Source organism: Aquila chrysaetos, chromosome 20 (assembly GCF_900496995.4).
Source record: "Aquila chrysaetos chrysaetos chromosome 20, bAquChr1.4, whole genome shotgun sequence".
In the NCBI taxonomy this organism is placed as follows: domain Eukaryota; kingdom Metazoa; phylum Chordata; class Aves; order Accipitriformes; family Accipitridae; genus Aquila; species Aquila chrysaetos.
In genome coordinates, this window is record NC_044023.1 from 7,683,640 (window position 1) to 7,690,425 (window position 6,786).

Consider the following 6,786-nt stretch of genomic DNA (forward strand, 5'->3'; position numbering starts at 1 on the left):
CCTCGTTTATTTTTAGAGTATCTTCCCTATTGGTATCCACTACTATAAATACAAACCTTTTGTGCTGCAATAGTGAAATTTCAAGACAGGAATGTAATTGGAGGCATCCTTCTGGTTTCCTTCCATCTTTTACATGCCTTTGCATGTGAATCAGTCCTCTGGTACCAGAAGTTTTCCGTGCCTCACACAAACCGTTGCTGTTACAAAATAGATTTGATCTTTCTCTTTTTAATGAGCAGGATGACATTAAAAACGTGGTTTTGTATTGCAGTCTATTTTCACCATGCAGACAGTCAAACATTGATGGGTTGCTCAGAGAGTTTGTGCAATCTCCATCCTTGTTGGTTTTCAAGGTCTGACTCAGCACAGCCCCCAGTAACCTGGTCTGACCTCAGGGCTGACCCAGCTTTAAGCAAGAGGTTTGACTAGAGCCCTCCTGCGGGCCCTTCTCACCTGGGTTATCCTACAAACCCTTGCTCTCCAGATTCCCATGGGCATCAGTGGGAGGGGGAATGGCTCTTCCTCCCTGGTCTGGGACAGACGAGCCATTACTTTTTTGCCCTAACTTCTGTTCTCTTCAGCCTCTTCTTATAAACTTTCTCAGCAAATACTGTTACAAAGGGAAGAGCCAGGGTCTGTCTCACCAGCAGATTCCCAGGCTCAGTGACCTGACTAGGTCTCCACAGGGTTTTTTCCCAGCTGGCTAAATTTCAAGACCTGGGCTGTATCTTGTGTAACAGGAAAGATATTGTTCTTAAAACACCACACACACACACGCAAACACACACGTGCATACACACACACAGAGTCTTAGTCATAATATTGTTCAAAACTGTGCTGTTCAAATAGTTTTGTCTCAAAGCAAAAATACCAATCGGATTGTATTTGAAGATACTTTTCATCCAGTCAAGATCTGCTTTTCTCAAAGCCCAGATCTACTACTGAAACCGTAACAGAGCCACTGTCTCCCCAGCAGTCTTTTATATACCTTTGACACATATAATATCCCAAGGAGGCCATTTTCCTCCTTCTTTAGTACAAAAGCGGCACTCGGCTGCGCTGGCGTCCCTGTCTCCTTTAAGTCTAATTCATAAGTCTGGATCCTAATGAAAATACAGACTCAACACAGGACTTGAGCACATGCTTAACTTTGAGCACGATGAGCATCCCATTGCAAAACACTCTGTGATTTCAGTGGGACTGTGCTCCAAACCATTTGGGGATTTCGTCGGCATCAGCAAAATAAACGGCTTGTTCTACATCGCTTTTTTTGTGACTCAAGTGTGCCCGAGAAAGCGGAACAGCAGAAACTGTCCACTTCCCCTTGCCCAGTTTATTTTTACCGCTGGTTGCTGTGGGAAGCTATTGTGATTCAGTGTTGCAGTAGGAAGTTACTAACGCTGCTCTTGCAGCAGAGGATGTTGAGGTTCTTATGCAAGCCACAGTCCCAGTGAAAATAGCTGACCTTTCAGTATGTTTATCAAAGCACCTTCAATTCATAAGGGGAAAAGCAGCGGGTTGTGCAAAAAACTTACATCTGGGTCTAAAGCCCTTGGTGTACTGAAAACAGTGCCCAGAAATCTTAAGGGGACTCCTTGGCTCCACTTCGGTGGTGCGAGGGAGGCAGATGTAACCGCCGGCGTGCGGTGCTGTGAAACCAGAAGAGAAATGTTTCACCTCCACTTTGTGGTCGCATTAGCAACCACATAAGTTTCGGGACAGGCTCCAGGCGCATCACCTGCAGACGCAAGACCAGATTTCGCCCTGACGAGGGCGAAAGTAAAATAATGTCACTTCACACCGCTGTGCCATCCATCCTCTGCCTGCGCAGCCGGGAGCTGAGGGACGTTGGGAGAGATTCCCCTCGCTTCTCCCATCCCCGGGCCCTCAGGAGTACTGCTCGTCCCAGTGGATTCCCCTGGCAACCCGGCAGGCAGGCGCAGGCAGGGCTGGCAGCCGCAGGCCGGGCAGCGCAACGGGCAGCTGCCGGTGCCAGCCTGTCGGCATGCTGCCCTCTTGAGTCAGCCGCTCCAAAATGCACCTCGGCCAAAAACCAGACCGAGTTCCCATCCTCCCAGCGCCACGCTCCCTTTGCCAGGCCCTGCATCCTCCCCGCAGCAGCCGGGGCTGCCATCCAGGGGGACTTCGTCCGTGAAAGAAGAAGTCTCTGCTCTGCAGAGAGCCGTGGGCATCCCCCTCAGATCCCCTCCCAAGGAGAAGGCACCTCGCACCCGCGAGGTTTCCCGAAACGTGGCAGATCAGAAGCTTGCGAGCTGGGGCCAGGATGCTGGGCGCCGGCACCTCCTTCAGCACAGCGGGGCTGGCAGGGGCTCAAGGGTCTTGGTGCTGTTTGCCTCACCACGTACGTGGCTTTGCTGACAGCTAGAAGATCAGCACGTGTCCAGAAATGAGCAGCTTTCGGCTCAACTCCAAAGAGTCCAAAGTGCTTGCAACAAGGACAGCGCAAAGCGATAACCGCTTTACGCACGGATTGCCATCGTCTCTGTGCCGTACCGCCGCAACTGGCCTCGGGTTTCTAATACACGGGGTTGTGTGCGTCTTTCTGGTTGTCATTCTGCTGCGGAATGACTCTCTCCTCCAACAGTCTTTCTACTCGATGACCAGCGTGGTGACCAGCAACTTCTCCATGCCCACAGCCACATCTTGCTGGCTTGGCTTCAGATTGCTTTTGTCCTCATCCGTCCCAGTGTCCCGTGATGCTGGTGCAGCTGCCATCTCGGTTTCCTCATTTCTATTGCCACCACCTCTCTTTTTTCAGGTTCTCCGACTGCCAAACCCACAGGCTATGTTTTGACGTCTCTTTTTCACCTGGGTCTTCGTCTTGTGTTTTAGAAACAAAGACCATGAGTCATGGTAGAACATGAGGTAAAAGCATCGTCAGCAGATGTCTACCCAAAATTCACTCCAGGTCCTGACTTAGCCCCAGTGGTGGCATTGCTCCCAAGGATGTGACAGACACTACTCCAAGCCGAGGGAGCAGCCAAAGTCTGAGTAAAGGGCAGAAGGTGTCACACCACGAGGGGACTCATGGCACTAACTACAGCTTAGGTGAGGGCTAGGGTTCCCAAAGATTTGAAGAGTAAAGCAAAAGTATTTGCAATCAGAAGCTGGTTATAAGTTAAACCACATTTTCTTCCTAAAAATGAACCTTGAAAAGCATGTCTTTGCTTTTTTTTTCTTTTTAACATGCAATTCCTCAACAACATTGCACCCCAAAAGGATATTCCTTCCCATCTCAGCTGTCAAAGCAGCCCTTCCCCCAACAACTCTGGGCTGTAGCAGCTAAACTTTCCTAGGACTTATCTTCTCGTTGCTCAGTCAGCTGTTTGCAACATCTAATAACAAGTATCAGGTATGATTCATGGCCCAGATATCAATCCATAAAGCTATTAAGCTCCTTCTAGCAGGAGTCTTCACCTGTCTCAGGTGCCTGTGGTCAAATATCCATCAGAACCGAGAGGATGCTCCTTCCTGGCAGTTTAATGATGGACTGGCAGCTCAAAGCGGTATTTTGCAAGCAGTATTTCAGCTGGGAATTTGCTCAGATGACCTGGGCTCCCAGGGTAGCTCCTGTATTGCTCTGTGACATTGAGCGAAATCACAATTTTCTGTACTTCACTCTTCCCATCTGTAGAATGGGGCTGGTGCCTCCCCATCACCTTTGCAAGCATTTGGGTGCTAGGGAACGAGGCAGGTGGGCTGGTGTGATGTTAACATCCTCTTGCAGTGCTGAATTTCTTGGATTGACTCACTTTTTTCTATCTTAAAAAAAAAAAAAGACTTTTTGTTTAACTTCAGCTTTCCTTCCTAATTACCTAATTGAGGTAGGAGTTATTTTGTCAGGGAAGGGCACTTGTTGACGATTTACCCATTTTTCATTAATGCATGTAAGAGGTTAACTCCTGGTAGAGAAATAGATGCATGGTTTTAACAGGGGAAAAAAAAAAAAAAGGCCCAAATTTGCTTTCTACTCCTGCACTAATTTGTGACTATTTTTATCAATGTTAACACTGAGCCAGGGTAAAAATATTCCCTAGAAAGTTTAGAATTTACATTTGCCTTCATATATATTCAGCAGAAATCTAGCTCCCCAGCCTCCGCACTGCCTAATCTGGATTCATTAGCTTCACCCGCCCCCGAGAAAAATGTCAGATGACTTTGGCCTGGTGAAGCACTTCACCCACAAACGCTCAGCGAGAGGATCTAAGCGCAGTGCTCTCCTTTCTGTAGCAAGCCAGTCCCGTGGAGGATCAGCTCTGACGCTGCAGGCATCTAACTCGGCAATGGGAACAGATTCACTCTTCCTAACACAGCCCTGCTTCAGGGAAAAGGCTCTGGTGGGCTCCGTCCTGCAAGGATGCTGAAGCCCTGGCAAGCACCTTCCCCCCTGCTGCCCCAGCAAAGGCAGGCAGATGTAGGCTGGGGAAGAACCGCCATGAGGAGAAACCTTTGTGGAGCATCTTGTGAAGCACGAGGCAGCCACGAGCATGTGCAACCTGCACTGCCATGTCCTTGTGTGGTGCCATTTTTTCTCTATTAAATGGACAGAGCATCATTTGCCTCTCCAAGACGCACTTTTGCTGCAGAGCCAGAGACTTTCACGTCAATGCGTCAATGAATTCTGGTCCGAAGACAACAAAATTGTTCTCTTGCATGTTCCTGCAGAAGAAGCAGACTAACGCCTCCTGCGCAAAAGCCAGAAGTCACGTGCAGTGGCTGGGCAGCTCCGGGCAGTTGTCCCACCTTTGTGCCTGTGCAACCCAACCTGGGGTAGGAGCCTTCTCTTTGGGCTGGTCCTCGCCTTTGCACCATGCAGGTCTCCAAGTAGATCTAGAAGCTCTGTGGCAATCGCACGGGAGCAAAGCTGTGTACAGAGTGCTGCAGGCCTTGGGGAATGTGGCTATTTGCTTCCCTTTAAACATCTCCACAGCAAAAATTAAGGCTCCAAGAACCCCATTTTTCTGTTTTCTATGATCACCTCTTAGTGGTCACAGAAGCCCAGAAGGGCTGATGATGGAGGTCCCTCTGAGGAGCATCCAGTCCAACCCGTGTCCCACAGCAGCATCTGTTGGAGCAGGTACTGCATCCCAGTTGGGTATTCCAATATCTCCAAGGATGGAGACTCCACAACATCTCTGGGCAACCTGATGCAGTGTTTGACTACCCTCACAGAGAAAAAGTGTTTTCTTATGCTTAACTGTCATGTCCCACGCTTTAATTTGTTCCCATTGCCTCTCATCCGTTCACTGGGCACCGAAGAAAAGTCTGGCTCCGTCTTCAGGGTTTGAGGAAACCTCTGCATTTTTACAGAAAGGGCTGTGCTTCCACCCGGGTGCAAAAAATCCAATCTGCAGAGCCAAAAGTAATTTTTCCGGGAAATATTGGCCCAGCTTTTCTCACAATGCTTTGGCTGGGATAGCTGGTTACACAAGAACTCAGGAGATTCCCACACTTTCTATGAAACCCAGGAGAGAAAGGGGGCTCACGTTTAAGCAGGTGCCAAGAGCCCCAATGGTCTCCGCCAGCAAGGGAGCGCAGCTCCAATCTCATTAAACTGGGAAAACATAATTGAGCAATGACTGCTTCCCTTCTTCCCTGCCTGCACTTCCTGGGCTCCAGGCTCCTTCCAGAAGAAGAACGGGAGAATATTTAAGATTATTTATCCTTTTAGCAATGGGCTTTAAATGAGCAGGTACGGAAGCTGTGTGCCACCACCCTTAGAAAATCCTCCCCTGCGGAGGATTAGAGGAGGGGGCAGCTCCGATGCTCCCTTTGGCATTAGACCCTTCAGGGTCTGTCACTGCAAGGGTATAGCAGAACAGGATATTTATGGGACTTAAAAAGCCAATAACATCTACTCTCAAGCCTGTCTCATGCATGTATTGGACACAGACTGCACAGCGTGCAGTTGAATATATACCTACATACCCCATTTATAATCATTCCTCCTTTTGTATGCCAAAAAAAGCCCCTCCTCCGTAGAAAACAGTCAGGCAAGAAAGGAATGGCCCAAGACAGCAAGTGCAGGACCTGTTGGTGCTACCTGAGCACCTCCCCTCTGATCTGCTCGTGTCTCCATCGCCTTCCCGGCTCCGCAGTTTCAGCATCCTCGGCCGCCCACCCTGCACACACGTCAGTTCCTCAGCAGCTTCTCCCAGGCGGCCGGGCTGTTTTCAAGAAGCAATTTCCTGCAGAGAAATATTTCTTTTTCAAGGAGACTAAGCGGCGAGCTTCCTGGTGCGGGCTTTTCACAGGAAACAATTGTGAAAGCAGCTTCACCACCCACCAGGAAGGGCTGTAAATGAGCAGGGCGGGCGCAGGCTGCACCCAGCTCCGAGTCCCTAACCCAGCTCCCCCCATACGTGCCCGGGGAGTGAGTTTTGTCCTCCTCGCCCACCTCTCCCAAGCTGCTGCTGGGATGCTGGCTTCAAGCAGGGGAAGCAGCCGGATGGGGAAAACCTGGGATGGGTGCAGGCAGTGCAGAGCCTCCCCGGGGAAGGTGCTGTGCGGCCCCTCCAGCTCCCAGCCTGTCCCTCCAGCGAGAGAAGCTGAGAGAAGACACGATGACTTTGCCAGGCTTTGGCTCACCAGCCTTCATGCTCTGCCTCCTCGCTACGTTGCTGGGTCTGATTTCAAGCAGGGCCACCAAATACCAGGACAGGCTTCTCTCCCCACCCCGAGCTGGGCGGTCACTGCTCCTCAGCCTGCTCCTGCGAGGCGCCTGGGTTTCTGGGTGCTCCTCTGAAACGCAAACCCTGCCAGGAC